General features: G+C 40.9%; 1 long non-coding RNA gene across 1 annotated transcript; it reads right to left on the bottom strand.

The window, feature by feature from the left end:
* Positions 1 to 2,542: 2,542 nt before the first annotated feature.
* Positions 2,543 to 23,977, bottom strand: LOC140515381 (uncharacterized). Its single transcript, XR_011970995.1, has 3 exons — positions 23,822 to 23,977; positions 15,680 to 15,770; positions 2,543 to 2,596 (listed from the first exon to the last, which is right to left on the bottom strand). It is a non-coding gene; the product is annotated as an uncharacterized lncRNA (long non-coding RNA).
* Between the last annotated feature and the right edge of the window lie 214 nt (positions 23,978 to 24,191).

A 24,191-nucleotide genomic window follows, 5' to 3' on the forward strand; every position in this document is an offset into this window, starting at 1 on the left:
CCAGCTACTTGGGCTTTACAAGGGACCCTAGAAATGTCGTTAGAGACTAGACGTGATCCCAAGACAATCACTTGGTCTACAGGGAAAGTAGGAAGTAGACCAGGGGTACCTGAAATGGACACCCAGGGAAAAACAAAGGGAATCTTCCAGAAAATCCCATACAAATCAAAGGCCTTCACCACAGGGAGGCCTACATTGCACACATGGGCTGAATTCCCTCACATCCATCCACCAACAGTGTGCAGACATTAGAAAGTCAAATGAAGGAAAAGCACAGCCAAAGCTAGGCAAAGGATACCCACAAAATGTGCTCCTGGTCAAGAAAGGGGAATGGACAGCCTAAATGCACCCAGAATTCAATCATTCAAAGGAGGGGGCCAGAGGATGGGCTCTGGCAGAGATAGCAGAAATTTATTCATAAACTGTATGTCTACCCATGACAATTGCACTGGGTATAAGGAAAGGAGCAGAGGCATCAGAAGGGCCTGAAATGTAGACGCAGCAGAGAGTAGGGGAATCTTCCCTAAAATCCCATCCGTGGGCCAGGCCCTCACATTGGAGGGCCTACCTTGCAATCTGGGCCAGATTCCTTAAAGGGTATCTGCCAACAGTTTGCTGACCTGAGAAAGGACAATGGTGGAAAAACACAGCCAGATCTAGACCCGAATCCCCCCCCAAAGTATGCCCCTGGTCAAAAGGGAATGGACAGCCAGAATGCACCCAGAATTCAGTCACTCACAGTGGGGGGCTGAGGATGGGCTCTAGCAGACAACCCAGAAATCTATCCACAGACTGCCTATGAGCCCAAGAGGGTTCCAGTGTATACATGGAAATGATAAGAGTACCTACAATGGTCTGAAATTGAAACCCAGGACATAGAAGTTGAATCTGCACAAGAAAAATCGAAGATCTATGATTCACAGCATGGGGTCCCAACTGACATCCCAGTAGCAACCTACTAAAATGATCCATAAACAGTCACTCTGAGAGTAGATAGCCCCTTGGTCAATAGAGACCCCAGGAACTAGGCCACAATCCCCCAAATGAATTCCTCAGGGATAAAGGAGAAAAATGTGCAGGAAGAAATCCAACTTGGTAACAAATTGGTTAAAACAAATAGGCCCAGAGAAATTTTGGATGCAGGGACACTGATGCTATGCCACAGTCTAGATAGGGACTAGAGACAAAGAGTCATGCTCAAAGAAACACAAGCAATGGGCCTCAATGCCCTAAAAAAGAAAGTACAGGAACCATCAAAGGTACCACCAACCACAGCAGGAGGTCCTCCAAGAGGCTCTAGTGATGGACCGATGGGGACACGTGGACAGGTGGGGACACGTGGAGGCACATACTGGGGATATACAGACAGATACAGGACTCATGGACAGATGGGGACACATAGACACATGGGGATGCATGGACAGATCGGGACACACCAACAGAATGATGCGGATACAAAGACAGGTAGGGAAACATGGACAGACAGATGAGGGATACACAGAGAGACAGGGGACACACGGACAGACACATGAGGAAAGATGGACAGAGAGGAGACACATGGACAGATAGGGACACACAGACAGAAGGGGACACACTGACATACACATGGGAACATGTGGACTAGCCAAGGGGCTATGGTGAGGGAACCCCACAGAAATGGATCCGGGGATATTCTGGGTACTGGGAAAAGCCTCCTGGATATGGAGGTGCATCAGTGGTGGGGCAAATTCCCTGCTAAGTGTGCCATGGAACAATACAGGATGAATGTGAGGCAAAGCCACAAAGTTTGAGCACAAAGGCACAGCAGGGGACCCTGCCATGACCCACAGAACAGATCCCCTCAAATCTGTCAAATCTGTCTTGTGTCCTTTGATATTCCCTCACTCATGATTAACAATGGGATCTCAATCAGAATCCCCTAAATTAGCTTCCTAGCCAAAGACAGTCAAAGCACAAGAAAGCCCATGCAGAAGTAATTAGTGAGACGGCTACTTGGGCTTTACAAGGGACCTTAGAAAGGTCTCCACTGACTACACGTGGTCCCAAGACAATCCTTCAGTCTACAGGGAAAGCATGAAGTAGACCAGAGGCACCTGAAATGGAAGCCCAGGGAAAGAGAAAGGGAATCTTCCACTAAATCCCATCTAAACCAAAGGCCTTCAGAACAGGGGGGCTTACATTGTCCTCTGGACCAGATTCCCTCATATCCATCCACCAATAGTCTGAAGAACTTAGAAAGTCTAATGAAGGAAAAGCACAGCCAGAATTAGGTCAAGGATGCCCACATAGTGTACCCCTGGTCAAGAAAGGGGAATGGACAGCCGAAATTCAGTCAGAATTCAATTGTTCACAGGAGGGGGCCTAAGGGTAAGCTCTGGCAGAGATCACAGAAATATACCCATAGATTGAATGTCTTCCCAGGACAATTGTAAGGAGCAGAGGGACCAAAAGGACCTGAAATCTAGCCCCAGGCAGAGAGTAAAGAAATGTTCCCCAAAATTCCATCCATGGGCCAGGCCCTCACAGCAGGGGGGGGGGGTCTACCTTGCAATCTGCTCCAGATTTTTTAAAGGAGATCCACCAACAGTTTGCAGACCTGAGAAAAAACAATGGTGGAAAAGCACAGTTAAAACTAGGCCAACCTTGCTTACTCTGGCATCTATGATGGACTCATTTTTTAAACATTCCATCTTTCAGAAGACTACTTACTAATCTGAGTCCCTACCTGGTGGCAATATATGCTCTATGACCAGACATAGTGCCTTCTGGGAAATTTAATTCTGCAAATATCTCCCAAGGAGAACCTTGAGCACCATGGTAAATGAAGTACTGAGTCATTTTCCTCTTGGTCATGCCCAGCAACTCACTATTGCTTAAAAGTTGACGAACAGTGTCAGGGAAAACATTTGTTGTTCCTTTCTGGATATTCGTCTTCATTTAGGTACTTAACCAAATTACTCCATCTGGGACCTTGGAGAGTTTTGTTTCCCAGGTTATGGTCACTCTGTTAAGGTACTAGGGATTTCCTTTAGAAGAGAAAAGCTGCCCCTCCTCCCACTCACTCCATCATTAAACAGTGCAATCGTACATGAATAACTCAGTCCCAAAAAAGGATCCAACCGGAAGGATTTAAAAGCACCACATATAACAACAACCACAGTGTGTAAGGATTTTTTCTGGTAGACTTAAAACTTCATTGCAATGCAAGGACTTAAAAAATTCCCAATAGTCTTTTAAGGCAAAATGCCTTCCACATCCAGAGAAAGAACTATGGAATTGGATTACAGAATGAAGCAGATCATTTTCTTTTGTATTACATTTTGGTTTGTTTTATGATTTCTCCCATTCATTTTAATTCTTCTATGCAACATGACTAAGGTGAAAATGTCTTTAATAGGAATGTATATGTAGAACCTATATAAAATTGTATGTCATCTCAGGGAGGGGGAAAGGAGGTAGGGGAGAAGGGGGGGAGGGAGGGGAAAAAAATATAAGATATATGGAAGTGATTTAGAACACTGAAAACAAAATAATAAAAAAGTGCTACATAGGGGCTCCTGGCTCCAAGATTGGATTAGATGATATTGAAAGCTGAGGCTGAGATTTGGAGAATTCACCCATCCTTATCCACACTACCTTTCATCACATTTATTTATGTGTTTGCTTTAAGCCTTCTGCTGTAGTTCAGTTGTTTCCAGTCATGTCCAACTGTGACCCCATGTGGGGTTTTCTTGGAAAAGATACCGGAATTGTTTGCCATCTTCTTCTCCAGCTAATCTTTCAGATGAGGAAACAGGCAAACAGGGTGAAGTGACTTGCCCAGGATCAAAGAGCTAGTGTCTGGGGCCATATTTGAACTCAGGAAGATGAGCTTTCCTGACTCCTGGCCTGTATCCCCTGCAGCATCACCTAGCTGTGCTAGGTACTCTAGGTTTAAGCCTTCTGCTATACTGAAAACTCCCTGAGGACAGGGACTGTACCATTTTTCATCTTTGGAGCTCCAGTATTCAATACAGTATCTGTTGTAGAACTGAATTTTAAATTTTAAATACTAGAATTTAATCTGTTATAAATGACCAGAATTCAAAGTAAAATGATGTGAAAATTTAAACTTGAAGGAACCCTATTCTCATCCAACCCCCTATTTTGCACATGAGAAAATTAAGGATCAGAATGGGGAGTACCTCGTTCAAGGTCGAACAGCTAATAACCTAAATTTCAGGGCTAAAACCCAGTTCTCTTGCAGCACAAATATATGCTCTTTAACCTAAAGCATAACTACTTCTCCAAACCTATAAATTGGTATTCCAGGTTGATTTCATGATATACCAATTTTCTAAATTCGCAGTTGTTGGACCAAGGCCAAAGGTGATTGGGATGATTTAGAATGAAGGGGTAATATTTAGTGCTTTGTTGGACTTAAAGACAAGTTTGACATGTCATTTGGAAATTGAATTCCACTACTTCCTCTCTCAGACTGTTGCCTTTCAAAAATGCAAAGGTTTTTTTCACCTCCTATTATGAGCTTATTTCCCCAATCTTGGGAATCCAAACAATGTCATTTTGTGTCCCTATCTTACTATTATTTTGAGAAGTCCAATATCCAATTGATCACCAATGATTGAAAGGAAAAGAGGATATGGTAAAGTATAAATTTCATTGTTCTGATTTCCTGTATATATTGAAAATTGTGTAATGATTCCAAGCTCACAAGAGAAAAATATAAATGGGTGGGTATTTTAATTTGAAAACCTACCTTCTATTCCTTTGATGAAGCCAGTCCAAACTAACTTAGTCTGATGAATACTGATATTCTCAAACTTATACAGGACAGACCATTTTTTTCTCAGTAATATATGCAAGACTAGGGAGTATGCAGGTCACAGTTTGTTCATTAATATGATCACTGTCAAATTAAATTCCTTAGTTCCAGGAATCAAATCTTTACAGTATGAAGTCCATTTTAGGCAATGGCTGCATGGGGAGTTATCAATATGTGAGGATTAAAAAGCCATGCTGGACAATACCAAGCTATGTTTGCCCAGGCATATGAGAGATTAGAGAGGAAGGGGATTCTACTTGTGCAGTACTGCCACTTCTGAAGTTTTTTGCAGCTTTTAGCAATGGAAGGAGAAGTCAGCTACTGAAAGGGGAGGAGGTCATTGTTTCTCCTATTACTAAGTACTTATGTTTTAATACTTTGAAGGATCCATGATCTCATCAATATAGACATTCCATCCTTTGGTGAAGATTGCATTCCCTCCCATGCCTTCTGCCCCTGTACACTTCTTGTCCCCATTCTCCTGTAAATGCTTTACCCAATATGCTCGAAGACTTGTCCAGGCCTTTCAACCTTCCAAGGGTATCAGCACAACACCTGATCTGGTCATCTCTTGTCCACTCTTCTGCTATATCACCAGTCCACCTCCTATTCCAACTATACATTTCCTGGAAGATGGCTCAAGCTACTCCTACTTTCCATTCCCCATGAGTGTCTCCATTCCTGACTGGATCACTCACAACTGTGATTCTTTGTAGACTACCCTATTCCTCAGTGCCTCATTGTGGATTTTTAAAGACTATTTCAGTGAAACATAGGCCCCACTAAGTTCTACCATGCTAGCACATTTGGCTCATTTTACAGATGAGGAAACTAAGTCAAAGAGGGATTAAATTGTATGTCCAAGGTCAGACATGTAATAGCAGAGCTGGGATACAGACTCAGGTACTGTGAATTCAAGTTTAGCCTTCCTCATTTATGACTGGCAGAATTAGCAATGGATTCCTAGAGGAAGTGAGATTGGAAGTAAGTCTTAAAGGGTACTCCAGGCACTGGAAATGATAAGATCTAAGGTGGGAAAGCACAGGAAATGGTTCTTTAATTCAATTGTTTAATTAAACAGTGATGAGTTTAGTATGGCTTGAGTGTAGTGGATGTGAAATGGAGTAATGTAAGACAAGGCTAAAAACGTAGGGTGATGCTGAAAGTATAGAGGACCTCTAATGCTAAGCTGAGGAATTTGGACTTTATTTGGGATAAATAATGGATCACTTCCACCCTTCATTGCTAGCTACAGTGTCAAAAGATCCAGAAAAGGTTTCCAGAATATGGAACTGCCTCCCCCCCTCCCATGGAGGGTTTATAGGAGAACACAGACAAGAGGACATGGGCAGGATGAGAAGGCATGGTTGGGCTGTGATTTGCACCACTGGAGGAAGTACCCACATAGTCAGATTACAGAGACAATGAGGTACCCGGAAAGGCCTATGGGCATAGTTATACCCAATACATTTCTGGAAGATGCTGAATATTTTTAGTTCAAATTAAAATGCCAATTTTAGGGGACTGAGAATTTCAAAGGCAAATTAATGATCAGAAAAAAAAAAACCATTGCTTTACATTAAACAAAAACAGATGCCCTAAGGGTTGTTTAGTTTAAATAGAGGAGTATCCTCTTTGGAAGGCAAGCAACTGCAAATGGTGCCACTCAACAGAATAAGTAATGAATATACAAGGCCTAGTACCATTCCCTATAGGCATACAGTCAAAGGATCTCAACAAAGAGTTTTCAGGAAAAAAAGCAAATAATCACCTACTATATGAAAAAATACTACAAATCACTAGTAATAAGAGAAATGTAAATCAGAACAACTCTTAAGGTTTTACCTCCTACCTATCAAACATTATAAAAATGGAACTAGTCATTGGTAGAGGCCTTATCTTCCCCGATAAACATACTAATATAACGTTGGCATAGATATGAATTGGTACAATCATTCTGGAAAACAATATAGGACTAGAAAAACCATTAAATGTCCACATGCTTTGACCTAGGGATCTCACTACTGAGTATATTTCCCCAAATTTTAAAAATGGATAAAAAAGAATGATCAAATTGTGTTACTTACAGCATAACTCTTCTCACACTGATGAGACCAAATCCTATGAAGATCTCATAATAAAATGCTTTGGTCAAATATGGCTTCTACTAACTCAGCATTTTGGTGTGGATAAACTTAACTAGTCCCAGAAATAGCTCCATTTAATTGACCTAATTCATCTGGTCCCATTCTATTTCCCTTCTGTGATACTGCTACTCCATTGAGCTTCAGAATATGCATCATGGCACCCCAGAGCACCATATGTTCATAATGAAGGCATAATCACAGTATGCCTGAAGAAGGTCTCTAACAGCCTGAGAGTACCAATGATCACCATTAAGTGGTTCTCTAGTCAGGTGACCAATGACTTTCACTTCAAATCGTAACTTCCAGAGAGAATCCCCATTCTTTGTCATTTCAGCTTGCCCCTGAATCGTATTGACTTGGAAATTTTAAAGAGCCACACCCACAAATTATTTGAGCATTTTCCCAATCATATCCCTGAGTCTAAACATTCTGCTCACAATGAAATGGCATTTCATATACTACCTCCTTCACTCAAACCTGCAAAGTCCTTGACCTGGGATCTGAGCAGTAGCAACATTATGACTGAGTGAGAAGAGGTCCAGTCAAGCCTCAGTTTCCCAGAATACAAACTAATAGGACTCTCAAAGATGCATTTTAGAAAAAGAGACAAAGGACAAGACAGCAACTCGATTCCATGAACTAGGTAGGGTTAGATATATAGAGCTGAGAACCATCTGCATAGAAATGTTATTTGAAACAATGCCAACTAAACAATCTCACTACTAAGTGAGATAGTATTGGGAGAAAAGAGAAGGCTCAGGACACAGCCTTGGCAGAAACCCACAGTCTGTGGGTGTGACAGGAATAAAGATCCAGAAAAGGGGACTAGAAAAGAGCAACTAGTCTGGCAGAAGGAGAACCAGGAGAGAGCTGTGTCATTAATAACAAGAGTGAAAGGAATATCCAGGAGAAGAAGATGATCACTATTGTGTTAAATGCTACAAAGAGTTGAAGAATGATCAAGACTGAAACAAGGCCATTTGATCTGGCAATTAAGAGACTGTTAATAAGTTGGGAGAGAGCAGTTCCAGTTGAATGATGAGTTTGGAAGCCAGACCATAAAGTATTTAGAATTGAGAGGAGAAGGGAGACGAAGTGGAGGCACCAATTATAGATGGCTTTCTTAAAGAATTTAGCAATGAAGAGGAGGAGAGATAGGGGACAGGAGATAGTGGGGATGAAAGGATCAAGTGAGGGCGTTTTTTTTTAAAAAATGGGGAAACATGGATATGTTGGCAGATAGCAAAGAAGGAACCAGTATGTAGGAAGAAACTGCAGATAAGAGAGTGAGGGCAAATCTGCTGGGGAAAAAAAACAGGAGAGGATTGGTTCACAGATACATGTAGAAGGGTTGGCTTTGGCAAGCAGGAGGGCCATTTCTTCGTCAAAGACTAGAGTGAAGGAGAAGATAGTGGGGGGAAATATGTCCGAATAATATGATACGATGAGGAGAAGAAAAAAGGGAATCTTTGGTGAATAACCTCAATTTTTTTTCAGAAAAGTAAGAGTTGAGACTCATAGCACATAGGGTAGAGGTGGGAATTACCATGGGAGACTTGAAAAGAGATGAGGTTTGGAGAGTGGGATACTAAATCAATTAGGAAGGAGTAAGATGACTGCCTTGCTGCAGGGAAAATACAGCTGAGATTAGCTAACCTAAATTTGTAGAAGACCCAATTTGCACAATTTCATGTTTTCTAATACCTCCATTCAACAGTATGTGAAATAGGAGCAAAAGAGGCAGATAGAAGAGTAATCCAGGCTTGGGGCTTGGCCAGGTATGACTGGCTATAGGGCAAGGTGGCACGGGAAAGTAGAGTTAAGTTGATTCACCAAAGGATGAAGAAAGGGAAAAGCAAGCATAGTCAGTTCAGGTCAGTTCAGTTCTTGGAAAAGAAATGGGAGTTAAAGGAAGAGAGAAAGAAGAACTCTGTGAGGTAGGAACCATAGGTATCAGTATCCCTATTGTAGAGATAAATCTAGGCTCAGAGATGTTAAGTGATTTGGTCTTGTTTATACAACTAGGAAGTTGCAGAGGTGATACCTGAATCCAAATCCAACTATACTTTGGAATGGGTTGGGGGGGACACACAGTATCAGTTAGTCTTCAGATATCTGAAGGGCTGTCAGAGCATAATGGGAAGGATGCTGGATCAGTCAGAAGACCTGTGTTCAAATATTGGTTTTGCCATTCAGTATTTGTAGGACCTTAGGAGAGTCACACCTCTTCCACAGGCCTCATTTTACTCATCTATAAAATGAGGAGGTTGAACTCAATGACCACTGAGGCCTCTTCCAGCTATAGAATGATGATACTATGATAAGTGTGGAAAGGAGGGTTAAACAAAGCCAAGGCCTAGGTACAAGGGTGCAAATTTGCAAGACAAATACAGGCTCGATGTCATGAAAAACTTCTTAGCAATTATAGTTGGCTAAAAATGGAAAAGGCTGCTCTGGAAGTTCCCCTTCCCTAGAGAGTTTTGAGCACAGGCTAGATGACCCACTTGCTGGGTGTCTAGTAGAGGGGATTGTTTTCCAGGTACTGGGATACCTTGACTTTAAGATAAAACTTAGGCTCTACCTCTTTCCACAAAGTCTTCTTTAGTTCTCATGGCAGAAAGTGACTTCTGGCCTCCAGCCCTCTTAGCCCCTCACCTCCCTCTCAGAATGACTCTTAGTACTTTGCTTATACCTCTCAAGCATGTGGATTATTTTTATTATAGTTATTCATACACATGCTATCTTCCCAACTCTATTGTAAACTTTTTGTTTTATTTCATGTTTACTCCCAGTGCCTAACACAATGCTATGCACGTAATAAATATTTCTTGAATTACTTGTGAAATCTGTTGAATTTACTCTGAAGTAAAATGCTTTCCGGGGATGTGTTCTATCATTATATGTTCAACCCAATCACCTACACTTTCTACATCTATAGCACTGTGCTATGAGAATCAATGTTCAGACTCTGAAGTCCTCAGTCATCAAAGGAACTCATTAAAGTATTTTTGCTACACTATATTTACTAGGGCAGCAAAACATAGTATGTACAGTCTTGGGTAAGCCTCTTCACATTCATTTCCTTTTCTGTAAAAAAAGAAGGGGTTGGACTAGCAGGTCTCTGAGGTCTATAATCCTATGATCCAAAGACTTAAGGAGAATATAATAGCTCTTTTCAAGTATTTGAAGGGATGTCAAGTGCAAAAGAAGCTAGACATACTCTGATTGGCATCAAAAGGCAGAAATAGGAGCAACAGGCCGAAAATTCATACAGGAAAATTGGCCTTGATTATAAGAACCAACTCTTTCACAATTGGAGCTGTCCTAAAGTAGAATGAAGTGTCCTGGGAAATAATGAGTCCTTATCTCTGAAGATCTCCATGAGGAAGCTATCAGAGGTATTAGAGTCTGCTAAATTGTGCCTACCCTAAAAGGTCAATTCAAATATCACCTCTTCCATAAAGCCTTCCCTGACCATCCATGTTAGAAATCATCTTTTTCATAGGTATCACCTTGTAGTCTTTGAGCATCCTGGGTTACAAGAACAAGAATAATCAGATTAATTTTCAGAGGTGGGTTACTTTTCAGAGGTGGGTTACTGATGGATACTTCTTTTTTAGCAAAGTCTATCACCCAATACCATGATCATAAGGTCATTTTCCACCCATCCTATTATGTAACACTCTCTGGGACTTAACCTAAGACTCCCTATTGGCAAGGCAATTACAAATGTGAATGGAACTGTTGGTAACAAGAAGCCTTTGATTTTTGAGGACAGAAAACTGTTTTGAGTTCTCACCCATTATTCTATGAGCTTTAGCAAACTGAAACCTAAAATTAAAGTTGAACAATTTAAATGAAATCCCAGCTTGAGACTGTGAGAGAGAAGAATGTGTCAGAAGAAGAAAAAAAGCCAGTGACCTAGAGCAGAACATAAAGTAAAGGATCATGCAAAAGACTTTTCCTAATTGTACCTATTTGGATTACTGGAATAGTTCTCTCTACATGGTTCATGGGTATTTGTTTTGTGATGAGGCATCACATGGAATATAGTAATGGAAGGCCCCAAGCCTTCAGCAGAAATCATGGTGCAGTTTTCAAACCCTATCCAGGTTATAGGAGTAGGGGGTTTAGAGAAGAGATGGCCTTAGATGTAGTACTAATGACAGGAGAGAGGGAGCATGGTATGATGGGTAGAGAGGACTGGTCTTTAAACCTGGGTTTAAATCCTGATCTATGACCCATACTGGCCATGTGACTCAGGGCAAGTCACCTAACAGCATCCCAGACAACTCTAGAATATCCCTAAGTTGGAGAACAGCTTTGATCTGCATTGCCAGAATAAATTATGGTTAAATAAATGGACATGGACAAATAAAATCATGGCTAAAAAAATACTTCTCTTATAGGGTTGTTGTGAAGCTTAAATGAGATCAGTAAGGCATTTTGAAAACTTTAAAGGCTGATATAAATGTCAGTTATTATTATAAGAATTGTAATATTCTTAAGATGGAATAGTGGTTTGAGAACTGACTAGCAGTCTGCCATTTGTATTCCTGAGGGACAAGCCATTCCTTCTCACCTCTGAGAGCAATCTGGGACTATCATCATTCTTCAGCCAGAAGTTGAACTTAAATCAGGCTGAGGAATTCTTACAGAGATCCCAACAATTGGTAGGAGATGGCAGCAGCAGGGCAGAGAAGTCATCCTGGGCCCCATTCTGAGCTCAAGGAGCCAAGCTAGAAAGATCTGGCACACAGAGGCCACAACTGAAAGGAGACACTAACCAGAGATGAGATGCCATGGAGAAGGGAGGGAGAGAGGTGAGTATCTCCCAGCGGGATTCCTACTAATACTGGAAGCTGTAGTCAATGCTTTAAGGCCTAAAGGAAGTTCCCCCAAGAGGTTGACTTTTTCTCCAGCTTCCCGCCCTGTGCCTATCAAGTAACCGATAATGTATTAAATTCTGCTGCCTTTTTTTGCCTAAATGTTTTCTGTTTCCTTATTTGGCTTCAAACATAAAGACACCAGGGGATTAGGAAGATGCACAAAACTTTATGTGAGGCCAGAGAGCCAAACCTCTGTCTGAATGTCAGAGATTTTTATAATCAGGGACTCTGTACTATTTAGAGTACACTAGTAAATTTTCATCTGATATGAACTCCAAGGAAAGCTGGGAAAGGAGTTGCAAGGACCTGAAGGTGGTATGCTGCCCCTAAGCTACAAGTGAGCTAGATGGTGTAGCAAGGAGTGTGGCTAATTACCCCTCAGGCCTCAGATGAGAAAGGAGATAGGGCAGGATAGAAGTAGACAAGGCCTAGGTGAGGTTCAGCTATGCCGCTTCTAGAAAGGAGGAAAGAGCAGGAAAGATGGAGTACTTTGCCCAGTGCTATCCACGGGTGCTACAAAGGGAAAGCATAGCAGTTAGAAAATGCACAAAAACTGAGATATCCTTTTTGAAGCAGTTTCAGATTGCAAGACTTGCTCTCTACTTAACATGAATTTTACCTTTCTGCATTTTTTTTCAATTCAACGCAGAAAGATGACAGGGAAAAGCATGTTATTTCAAAGCTCTCCTAGTCTTCCATTTGTGAGTTTCCATCTTTCTTTCAGATGACAATAGCCAATAACAAACTTCTACTTCATTGATCTTTAGGAAGCGACATGACACCATGTGCTGGAAGTCAAGGCCCTTTACAGCCTACTGGGGACTGATCATAGTCTGCCAAATCCAAGGAAGAGGCTCCATCACTGACAGTGCTCTCATGAGGAGCAAAGGAGTGAAGCCAGACCCGAAAGGTCTTGGCAAACCCAAAGGTACTATATAAGTATCAGCTATTAGTATATGATTATTTATAAGCAGAAAAAATCATTTCACTGAAATGATTATTTGTAGCATACATGCATGAAGTACTTTTAGGAAAGATACTTTTCAGTTCCGTTCAGTTTTTTTATTTAAGTGAATATATATTTATATTATATATATATATATCACATACATAGATAAATATATTTATATAAATATATATAATATATAAATATATTATATATTTGTATAAATATATTGTTATATATTTATACAAATATATATTTATATATATTGTTATATATTTATATAAATATAAATTTTATATATATATATATATATACACGTGTATCTATATTATTGTCATTATTGTTATATGAAGAGGCCTGGACATATCTAAGGATCTTATTGACAGGGTAGTCACTGAGCAATTAATTTTTTTTAACCCTCTAAGATCCTCTATTGAGTAGGAGTTCATAACCTTTGTTGTATCATGGACCCCTCTGCAATATGGTACAGCCTAGGGACTCTTCAGATTAGTGTTTTTAAATAACTGAAAGAAGTGCTAGATTTTAGTTTGAGGTTGGTGACATTCAAGTTCATGGATTCCCTATAACAGAGGAATTTCAGTTTGTACCTTTGAATGAGAACCACACCCACAAAATCACAGGTTATTTATTCAAGTGTGTGTGTGTGTGTGTGTGTGTGTGTGTGTGTGTGTGTGTGTGTGTGTGTGTGTGGACATACACTCGTGGAGATGTGTGCAAAAATCCTCAAAACTGGGCCATATCCTTTAGTAAAATAGATTCAATCCATAAGGTACCTTGTCTTTATCATTCTCATACATTTAGGGTTTTTTTTTCTTAAAATTAACAAACTTTACATGACAAGAAGCAAGGCCCAAGTGGACTGCATCTGAAGTCTGAGTAACAGTGATAGGGAAGAAGGCAAGAGAAAAGAAAAGGCAAGAAGGGGTGGGGAAACAGGCTTTCTACAGAAGACCTCTCTCACTTAGCTGATATCATGCAGTTAGGTAATAGAGCACAGAACCTTGGGCCTGGAGTCAGAAAGACCTGAGTTCAGACTTACTAGTCATGTGATTCCAAGCAAGTCACTTAACCCCTGTCTGCCTCAGTTTCCTCAACTATAAAATGAGGTTAATAATAGCCCCTATCTCCCAGGGTTGTTGTGAGAACCCAATGAAATAATAATTGGAAATTGCCTAACAGTGCTTGGTGTATAATAGAGCTATATATTATTACATTAGGGTACTTACAGGAGCCAGGTAGCAGAGATAACAGGAAAAGGGTGCAAAAGCCATCTGCCTCAAAAGCTGCCTCTTAGGAACCACTGTCCCTCTCTCCTCCATTCCCACTCCCTCTACTCCCCAGGGAAGAGTCACGTAAACATAGAGTCTACTTAGATTTAGTAGCAAAAGCCACATTGAACTGAGGATCCTCTTTAGCCCGTGCGGAGGACGAGGGGATTGCTCCGATGACTTGCAAAGGTTTTGGGGATATGTTTGGGTTCCTGGCAGTTGTAAGTAATGACTTCAAATGCAAAAAGTGCTGCCACACTTGAGAAGAAGGGGAAGGAACTGGAGGAAGGCACTCTGGTTTTCCAGGACTGATGCCCAGTGATAGCTAAGAGAATGAAGGAAGTGCTGAATTGTTAGCACCAGAGAGCGAGGTTGTTGAAAATGCTGGAGCTGGTCCCTCTGAGGGCTCCTGTTCCCCCGGAATGGAGAGGTGGGAGATCACTGGGCACCAGAATTGGGGAGGATATCATGTGCTGACCACATAATGAAAAGGATTGGGCCTTCTGAAAGACAACTTAAAATAGAAGAGCAGGCCTTTGGTCACGCATGTAGTACATCTAGCAAGCTCTGGTTGATGTGTGTGTGTGTACATATATATATATATATGTAAATACATAGAAATATATATATATATGTAAATACATAGAAATATATATATATATATATAAATTTGCCTCCAGACTTGTGGATCAGATCAAGAGCATTAAAAAGGAAAAATGTTGGGGGAGGAAGGAAACTGCTCACATACAGCTAGGAAGCCAGATTCCAGAGAGAGTAGGAGGTTAGACAGAAAGCTGGCTAAAGGGTATAAGGCACCAGACATGGGTAACTTGGAGAGCATCTCAAGGATGGATAACCAGGATGGTAATGTGCCTGGAGACCACACATTACATGAGGATCAGTGGAAAGAAATGGGGCTCTTTTATGTGCAGAGGAGAAGCCCTAAGGAGTACATATCAGCTTTCTTCCAGTATTAGCAGGGCTGATACATGAAAAAGGAAGAAACTAGCTTGGCTTGGCCCCAGAAGGCAGAACTCATAGCACTGTGTAGAAGTTGAGGAGAGGCAGATATATGAGACTTTGTATAAGCAAAGCTGTTGTAACAATCATAGGTATACAAAAGTGAAATGGGCTCTTGCTAGGCATCTGGGGTGCACAGTGGGTAGAGCACTGGGCTTGAATTCAGGAAGACCAGAGTTCAAATCCTACCTCAGACAATTATTAGCTGTGTGATCCTGGGTGAGTTACTTAGCCTCTATCTGCCTCAGTTTCTTCAGTGACACTTACTAGCTATGTGATCATGAATGAGTTTTTGAGCTTCAGTTTCCTTATCTATAAAATGCAAATAAAACACCTGGAGTACCCACAAAATAGAGTTGTTGTGATGTTCAAATGAGATCACGTGTGCCAAACATTATAGAAATGCCAGCTTGTCTCATAGTGACTTGACCATATTTTCTTCTCCTTTTAATGTAGTATTTTATTTGTTTCCCCAATGATATGTTAAAACAATTTTTATAGTGTTTTGGAATAGAGTAGAATGCACAAAAGCTGTGGGGTCTGAAAGAAAGTGTAGTGATGCTAACCTGTGACTCAGAAGATCCAGGTTCGAGTTGCCAACTCTGCCACTACCTTCCTCTGTAGACGTGGGCAAATCACTTCTCCTCTTGGGGACACCTGGAGATGAGATTGTTGGATTGAATGGTGACTTCTGAGATCTTCCCATCTCAACTGTCCCCATCCAAGTGTTTGGGAAGCCTTGGGTGCGTTTCTATGTAGTTCCCAAGGTTCAAGAGCTTATGAAGGTGGCTTAAATGAGCAAATGATCCATGGACGTGCACCTAGAAATTCATGAAGTTTGAGGCTATTAAATATGATTTGAGAAGTCAGGAAAAAAGGGAAAAAATGAGTGAGATAATAGGAAAAAAACAAGAGGAATTGGTTTGACAACATACCTTGCTTTCATAATAGTATTTTATGGGTATATTCAGGTTTCTGCTGAATTTATTATATCGATATCTCTCTGTTTCTACGTTTTATCTATATTGAATTAGGAGATGGCTGAATTACAAAGTCACAATTTTGCGATACCATAAGAAATGAAGCGTTCACTCTGTCTCCAAAATCCCTTGCACCAAGCAGGATGACAACTTTACTATCATGCATTAATAATGAATAACACAGCAGAGAGCTTTTAAAGGTCCAGATTTCAAATCATTAAAGGGGAAGTACATGGTGAATTCCCTTTCTTAGAATGTGTCTAACTCTGGAAGACTTTAACACCTGGCAGCATGGAAAGCCAACAATATATTTAACTCTAAGTGCATTATAACTAATCAGCGAGGAGGTGCGCTTTACCTTAACAGGCTATGGCAGGAGGATGGAATGATTTTAACCTCCAATATTTGTCACAAATGTCTCCTGGTTTAGCTATAGCATTTCTTAATTTGATGAGCCTGCTTGCTGAGGGAAGAAAACGTTCTAGAGAATCTGAGCATGGAGTCGTGAGAATGCACTGGCCCGGATCTCTCCCCTAGCTGCCTTTACTAAATAACCCTTTCCCTGGAGATACTCCAAGTGCCTGAAAGGCAGGCATTGTTATCTATATTCCACAGGCAGGGAAGGGAATCTGGGAAAGGTTCAGTGACATTATCAAAGACATTATAACAAGTCTGGCTCAAGTCAATTCCCCACAATGATGCTCTGACTTGTTAGCCACACCTGGACATTCTTGAAAACTCTTCTCCAAAGAATACTTGAGGCTTTTGTTTCCCATTTACTTTCTAAGGAGGCAGATGTTTCTGCAGAGAACATTAAACACAAATGCAAATGATTAACTCTGAATAACAACTCATTAAAAGGACACACTCTGAGACTTTTCCGAACTTTTTCTAATGAGGCTGTCCCACATCTTGACTTTAAAGAATATTCCTGAATTGCTCACTTGTCCCCACACTGGCCAAGACCTGAGTCCATCATTTTTATTTGTTCCCACTGTGTGGTTTCTTCATTCATTCATTCATGCATTTATTTAAAAACATTTATTAAGCACCTAATACAAATTCCTTAGCTAGGCATTCAAGGCTCTTCTTTCAAACTAGAAACTCCATCTTTTTGCGTGCATTTGTATGACCCATTCCACATTCCTCCTCATCTTGGCCTCTCTGAATTCTTGTCTTCTTTCAAGGTTCAGCTCAGATTCCAGTCTCCTTGAAGCACCTCTGATCTCCCTAGCTGTTGGTGCTCTCTCCCTCCTCAGCTCTCCTTGGATCCTAGCTATCTGAGTACACATCACATCTCCTGGTAGCCAAAGAGGCAGTGAATAGAGTGGATGGAGCACTGGATTTGGAGGCAGGACCTTGCCTCACACACATATGAACCGAGAGACCCTGGGATATGGGTCCCTTAACTTCTCTGTTTCTCTTTCCTTGTCTGGAAAATGAAGCTAATGAACCCATGCTGCCTTTGTCACAAGCTTGTGGTGAGGCTCAAATAACATCACATGCTTAAAGAACCTTGAAAGCTATTGAAAGGTAAGCTCTGATTAAGTAAGCTCCTAGAAGATAGGGACTGGTTTTATTTTTGTCTTTTTACAACTAGGCTCCAGCACAGACAGAGGAGGAACTCAATAAATGTTTGTCAAATTGAATTGAATGTGCCCAGAACTGTTTCAAGAACTGGAGGAGATAGAGAGATAAACTACACCTGGTCCTTACCCTGACACAATCAAGGTCTAGATCTAGTAATGGATAGAGAAGATTTGTTGAGAGGTCACACGATAGAGTGGAAAGAGTCTTGGAATCAGAGGCTGAAGACTTGCCTTTTTTTTTCCCCTTTTCTTTCTTTATTTTGTGGGAGGCAATGGGGTTAAGTGACTTGTCTACAGTCACACAGCTAGTAAGGGAGGTTGGATTTGAACTCAAGTCCTCCTGACTCCAAGGCCAGTGCTCTATCCACTGAAGCATCACCTAACTGGCCCCAAGACCTGGCTTTGAGACCTCATTTGGCCACTTACTGGCTAAGTGAACCTGGACAAATGAGGATTGGAGTTGCAGAATAATCCAGTCTCCGGCTGCCAGGTAATCTCCTCAGTGACATAGGACTGCATTCAATATCATGCACATAGGAGGGCTTTTGACTCTAAAGTGCTATATAAATAGCGGTTAAAATCTCTTGAACCCCTGTTTTGTTATGATTATTTTCCCCCTGAACAACTGAAAAATCACAAAAATAAACAAAATGGAAAGACAAATTTGCCCCTTTAGGAAGAAGTAGAAAGATGACTTATTGTGTATTCAGGAAAGAGGAATAAAACCCAAGGGAGAGTATCCATTGAAATATTTTGCATAAGATATATGTGTTATATTCCACTACTTAGGTCAAAATATGTGATCATCCAAGATGCAGACTATTTCATCAGCTGTGGATTTCAAAAGATCTCTTCATGCTCTTGGGATCTTAGATTTAAAACTCAAAGGGACCTTAGGTATAGGCTTTCACTAGGTGGTGGTGGGTATCTGCAGCAGTTTACCTTCCTCCAGGTCATGGGAAATCTGGCATCCTTTATCACATTCCATAGGCTGTGATTCTAGCATTTTAGGAAGGAAGGAGTTAAAAAGTTAACATGAGCTATAGCACCATCTTTTCCCTTCCCCCTCACCCTACCCCCCCCCCCCAAAAAAAGAAAAGTAGTGACAAACTGATCAGTGCCTATTCTAAGTATTCTCCAACAAGGCAGTACCCAGACCTTGGCTTGAATCCCAGATCAGACTTCCAACCTATTGAACAATAAACCACCCCAGTCTTGTGACCTTTCCCATGCAACTAATAAGCATCAGTGCCAAGGGAAACACTTCTCTGTCCTCTAGCTCACGTTGTTAATTTTAACGGATTGAGCCTTTGTGTCTGGTCATTCCCACTCTGTTGCTTTACCAAGTTTGGACTCCATCCTTGGAACTGTCTGGGCAAAAGTTCATGGGGCCAGGCCATGGAGCTAGCCTGTGCTATCACAAAGAATCTGAATCTGCTTGGGACAGCTCAGGAAGCCTGATGATGTCTCTTAGGTGAATGTGCATTGGGGGATGGGGCTGTACAGGGAAGGAGCCTGTTAGTTAGGAATCTTAATTACGATTTCTGCATTCTGGGGCATATATAGTATGTCTTTGTTCCAGGAATCAAAATGTGGTAAAAGTACTTGGACTTGATTCAGGCTTTGCTATGTATTGTGCAGTCTTGGGCAAGTCATTTTCCCCTTTCGCTGTCCTCAGTTTCCCCATTTAGACGAGGAGAAATCCTTTTTGAAATTCTACAATCTAATTCATCCAGTCCTGTCTTTGTCGTAGGGGAAGCTCCAGTTTTAGTTTCTGTTATGCAAAACTGGGAATCCCTCAGGACCAGGGAGATGACTATGTCTGTGTATATTTTGCAGGATGAATGCATGAGTCAATGAACGTGACTGTGAGTACATCTTTGAATATGTACATGTATGTACATTTTCATCTTTGTTGTTCTGGGATCTTGGGGATGAAAAATATGCAGTGGGAATAAGCCAAACAAACCTACCATGCAAATTATTTATGTAGAACTATATGTAATGTTACCAATAGATCATATTTCTATAGTACTTTATAGTTCAAAGAACTCTTTCATTCCCATCCTATGAGTTAAGTAGTACAGGAATTTTTATTTTTGTTTTTTCAGATGATAAAACTGGAACTTTGAGAGATAAAGTTAATTGATTCTGCATTCTGTCATCATTTATCTACTGTGTATAGAGCCCTGTGGCAGGCAGACACTAGGGAAGGTACAAAATACACATAAGGCATGGTCTCTGACTTCAGAAACCTTACAGTCCAGTAGGAGGAAGAGATGCAGAAAGATAACTGTAATTAACAGTCTGTGGTACATACAGTAGAGATGTGTAAAACAAAGTACCAAATGGGTTAAAGGCAGAAGGTCATTACTGACTTGGTGGAAATGGAAGGCAAGGCTTTCAGAAGGAAATGTCAGTGGAGTTGAGCTTTAAAAGATGGATAAGAATTCAACAGAAAAAGAGAGGGACAAAAGCTATTTTGTAAATAGAGGGTAGCATGAACAAAGGTATTTATATATCCCCCATTCTTTAATGTAAATATTTTACATTTATTTATCTCTATGTACTTAGCTTCCCTCCCCCCCACAAAAAATGTAAACTGCTTGAGGATATGGACTATTTTTATTTTTGTCTTTCTACACCCAGAATCGCTTAGTGCCTTGGACGTAGTAAGGAATTCATAAATACTTAGGGAAGTCAATTGATTTGAATTCAGGAGATAGTATGTACTTCAGTTTGGCTGAAGTCTAGAATATGTAGAAGGAAGTAATATAAGGATGGAAAAGGAGGCTAGTGCCTGAGTCTGGAGAGCCTTGAGTATCAGTCAGGCAATGATTACTGAACTTGATTCAAGAAGCAACCTAGTGTGCTGAATATGATTAAGGACAAAAATGCCAGGAGTATAAAGACAATTATTTTGGAAGCAGAATGGATTGGAGGTGAGAATGAGGAGGGAAAAAGAAGATGGAGGTAAGAAGACCTCTTAGAGACTTGCTATCAAAGGAAATAAGCTTGGTTTGGATGGATTTATAGAATTCTATCATACTTCTAAAGAACAATTAATACATATACTACAAAATATTATTCTGAAAATGGACAAAGAAAATGTTCTATTGAATTCCATTTGAGTCAAATGGCCTTCTAATACCTAAACCAATACAAGGAAGAAATACAAACCTTAATGAATATTTTTTCAAAAATGTTAAATAAAATCCTGATCAAAAGAAGTTGGTGGTAGAAGTTGTGAATTGGTTCTGATGTTCTAGAAAGTGATTTGGAAATACACTAAGGAAGTTATTAAAATGCCTATACCCCTTAACCAACAGATTCTACTGCTAGGCATATACTCCAGAGAGGTCAATGACAAAAAGAAAAACCTTTGTATATAACAAAGATTTATAATAGCATTTTTGTAGTAGTAAAGAACTGGAAAAGAGCATATGCCAATCAACTGGAGAACTACTAAATAAACTGTGGTATACCAATGTAATGTGATATTACTGTATTGTGAGAAAGAAATGAATGTGATTAATACAGGGAAGCATTGTAAGACATAGATGAATGGATAAAAAGTGAAGTAAGCAAAACCAAGAAGACAATAGATGCACAGACTATAACAGTATACAAGAACAACCAAATAATTAAAACTGAATGTTGTGAAATCATACCTGAATGTAGCTTCAAAGAAGAAGCATGAAAAGACACAACTCTACAGGGACAGTGGGATAGTAGCTCAGGAGAGAGAAGAGAGATGCATATATAAATCTGAGACTCACCTGTACAGAAGTGATCACTGAACTCATGGGAACTATTGAGTTCACCAAGTGAGAGAGTGTAGGGTGGGAGTTCCTAACTTTTTTAGGGTCCTGGACACCTTTGGTAGTCTGGTGAAACCTAAAGACTCCTTTTGAGAATAATGTTTTTAAACATATGAAATACATAGGATACAAAGGAAACTAATTATATTGAAGCAGTTATAAAATATAAAATATTTTTTAAAATAGTTCATGGACAGTTGGAATGCAGAGGCTTTACAAGATAGTGAGAGGACAGAATGTGGTGGTACACAGTTTTCTTAAGGAGTCTAACCAGAAGAGAAGGAGGGATATGGGAGGATAACTAGTGGGGACAATCTGATCAAGTGAGTTTTATTTATGGTTTTGTTTTTAGGATAGGGAAGCATAGGTATGTCTGTAAGCAGCAGGGAACAAGCGAGCAGGTAGGGAGAGACTGAATTGAGGAGAGAGTGGATATAATAATGGGGACAATCTGCTGGAGAGTATGGGATGAAGGGTGTATAGAAAGAGATTAATCCTGACAAGGAGAAGGGCTGCCTCTTCATCTGAGGCCAGAATGAAAGAGGAAATGTTGGTGGGGAAGGGGAGGAAAGAATATGTCTGAGTGAAGTCAGATGAAGAAGAGGGGAGTCTAGATTCAGTGCTTTCTTTTCTATCTCATTGCATCTCTTAGCTGTACAGTAATCAATAAACAAATATCACATATTGCAACAATCTAATACTGAGCTGTGATGAATAGCTGTATTATTGGTGGTGGGGGGGGGAATTCAATAAAATGATAAAATCCATTAATAATCATCAGTCCTGCAGAATCCATCTAATCCTTCCGGCATCTCAATGTAACTAAGGCATGTAGCCACCTATGTATTATATTTACAAATATATCCAGAAGCACCCTCCCTCCAAAAAATAAAAATAGATAAATAAATAAATTCTGCCTGAACTGCTTTACTAAGCCTAAAATTTCTTTAGTAGAGAACAAGGGCATTTGTTTCCATAATAAGAGAACAGGCTCAAAATGCAAAGCTTTGATGGGAAAGGTAATATGGACATATTAGTATTTAGATGGAAATGGGTAATCCCGATCCTTTCCAAAGAGCAGATAGTGAAGAGGAAGGGAGGATAGGGGTGCAAGGGAGAAGAGGGAGGGTAGGAAGGACACACTAAGGTGAGCCTGTGAAAGCCAAAAACAAATCTGGCCAAATTCACAGTTTTACCAGAGCCAGCCCTGTCTGCCAAACCATTTAGCAATATCAAGGGGAGGCAGGTACTTAATAGGGGCAGTCAGTGGGAAGGAAATTCATTGTGTTCCTTGACCTTTTAGTCATTTATTACATCACCATCTTCCTCATCAACAACAAAGCTTTATCATGACCCTCCTGTGGAAAGGGCACTGTATATACTGATCTTGGGATCAGGAGAATTAGGGGGAAAAGACATACGTATAAAAAAATCCAATAAAAATTATGATGGACCAAGACATGGGTTCTAGACCTGGCTCTGTGTCTAACTGTGTAGCTATGAGGTCCCTTCTGTTAAATGAGGTTTGTTTCAATGGTCTTTAAGGACCCCCAGGCTCTAACAGTCTCTGTTCTGTGCTTTATGAAAGTGAGGGATGAACATCAAATGAAAGCTGTGTAGATAATAATCATTCAGAGGAGGAAGTAATCACAAGGGTTGGGGTGCTCAAAAAGGGGAAGAAAGAGAAAACAGAACTAAAACCAGGTTTGAAAGGAAGGGCTTAGTCCATCAGAGAGGCACTGAGAGAGCAAAAGAGGGAAACAAAGGCACACAGAAGAATACGCATGCATTATTTGGAGGGATGGTGAGGAGAACAATCCGAATGGCACAGATTTCACATAGGATGCTAGTAGGAGTCAACACTGGAGAAGTATGAAACATGGGAGGCACTCTGGAGGCCGCCATCTTGTCCAACCTGTACCCGACCAAGGAGTCTGGCTACAACCTATCCAACAAGAGTTGGTGATTAAATTTAGAGTCAGCCTGGAGTCAGCAGCACCTGAATTCAAATTTGGCCTTAGATACTTCCTAGCTGTGTGACCTGGGCAAGCCATTTCACCTCCGTCTGCCTCAGTTTCCTCATCTGGAAAATGGGGACCATAACTGCGCCTGCCTTCCAGGGCTGTCATGAGAATCAAATGAGATAATATTTGCAAAGCGCCTTTCAAACTTTTAAGTGCTATATCGAAGCTAGCTATTTTTATTATTAATTTCCAGGGCGACGTCCCCTCCCCTCCCCCACCCGGGGCTCTCCCAAGGTGACGGGCTGCCTCGTCTATCCTGTACTTGAGAAGTTGGAACCCAAGTGTCGGCCTTACCGTTACTGAAGTGCGGCTTGCCTGATGAGAGTCCACAGCTTTAGCCAGCAGAAATGCTTCCAGTTCGATGCCCGTCGGTCTCAAGGCGGGAGCTCTTCTCCCCTCAGGCTCGGGCCTTTCCTTCCGTCTCAGCCCTCCAATGAGAGGGCTGCACCTGGTTGCTAGGCAACAGGCTCAGCCCCCTGAAGATTGACATTTGGTGTTGCCTAGTAGGGTCAAACTGAGGGGCAAGAGGGTTGGCCAATGGGATCTCGTCACGTCACTTTTATGGCCCCGCCCCTTTCGTCCCACGCTGTTTTCCCCCCCACCCCCTCACCCCAAGTCAGCCAACACGTCAGCCTCGTGAAGGTGCTAATCTGGGAAAGTGAGG

The sequence above is a fragment of the Notamacropus eugenii genome, chromosome X, assembly GCF_028372415.1.
Source record: "Notamacropus eugenii isolate mMacEug1 chromosome X, mMacEug1.pri_v2, whole genome shotgun sequence".
NCBI classification, from domain to species: Eukaryota; Metazoa; Chordata; class Mammalia; order Diprotodontia; family Macropodidae; genus Notamacropus; species Notamacropus eugenii.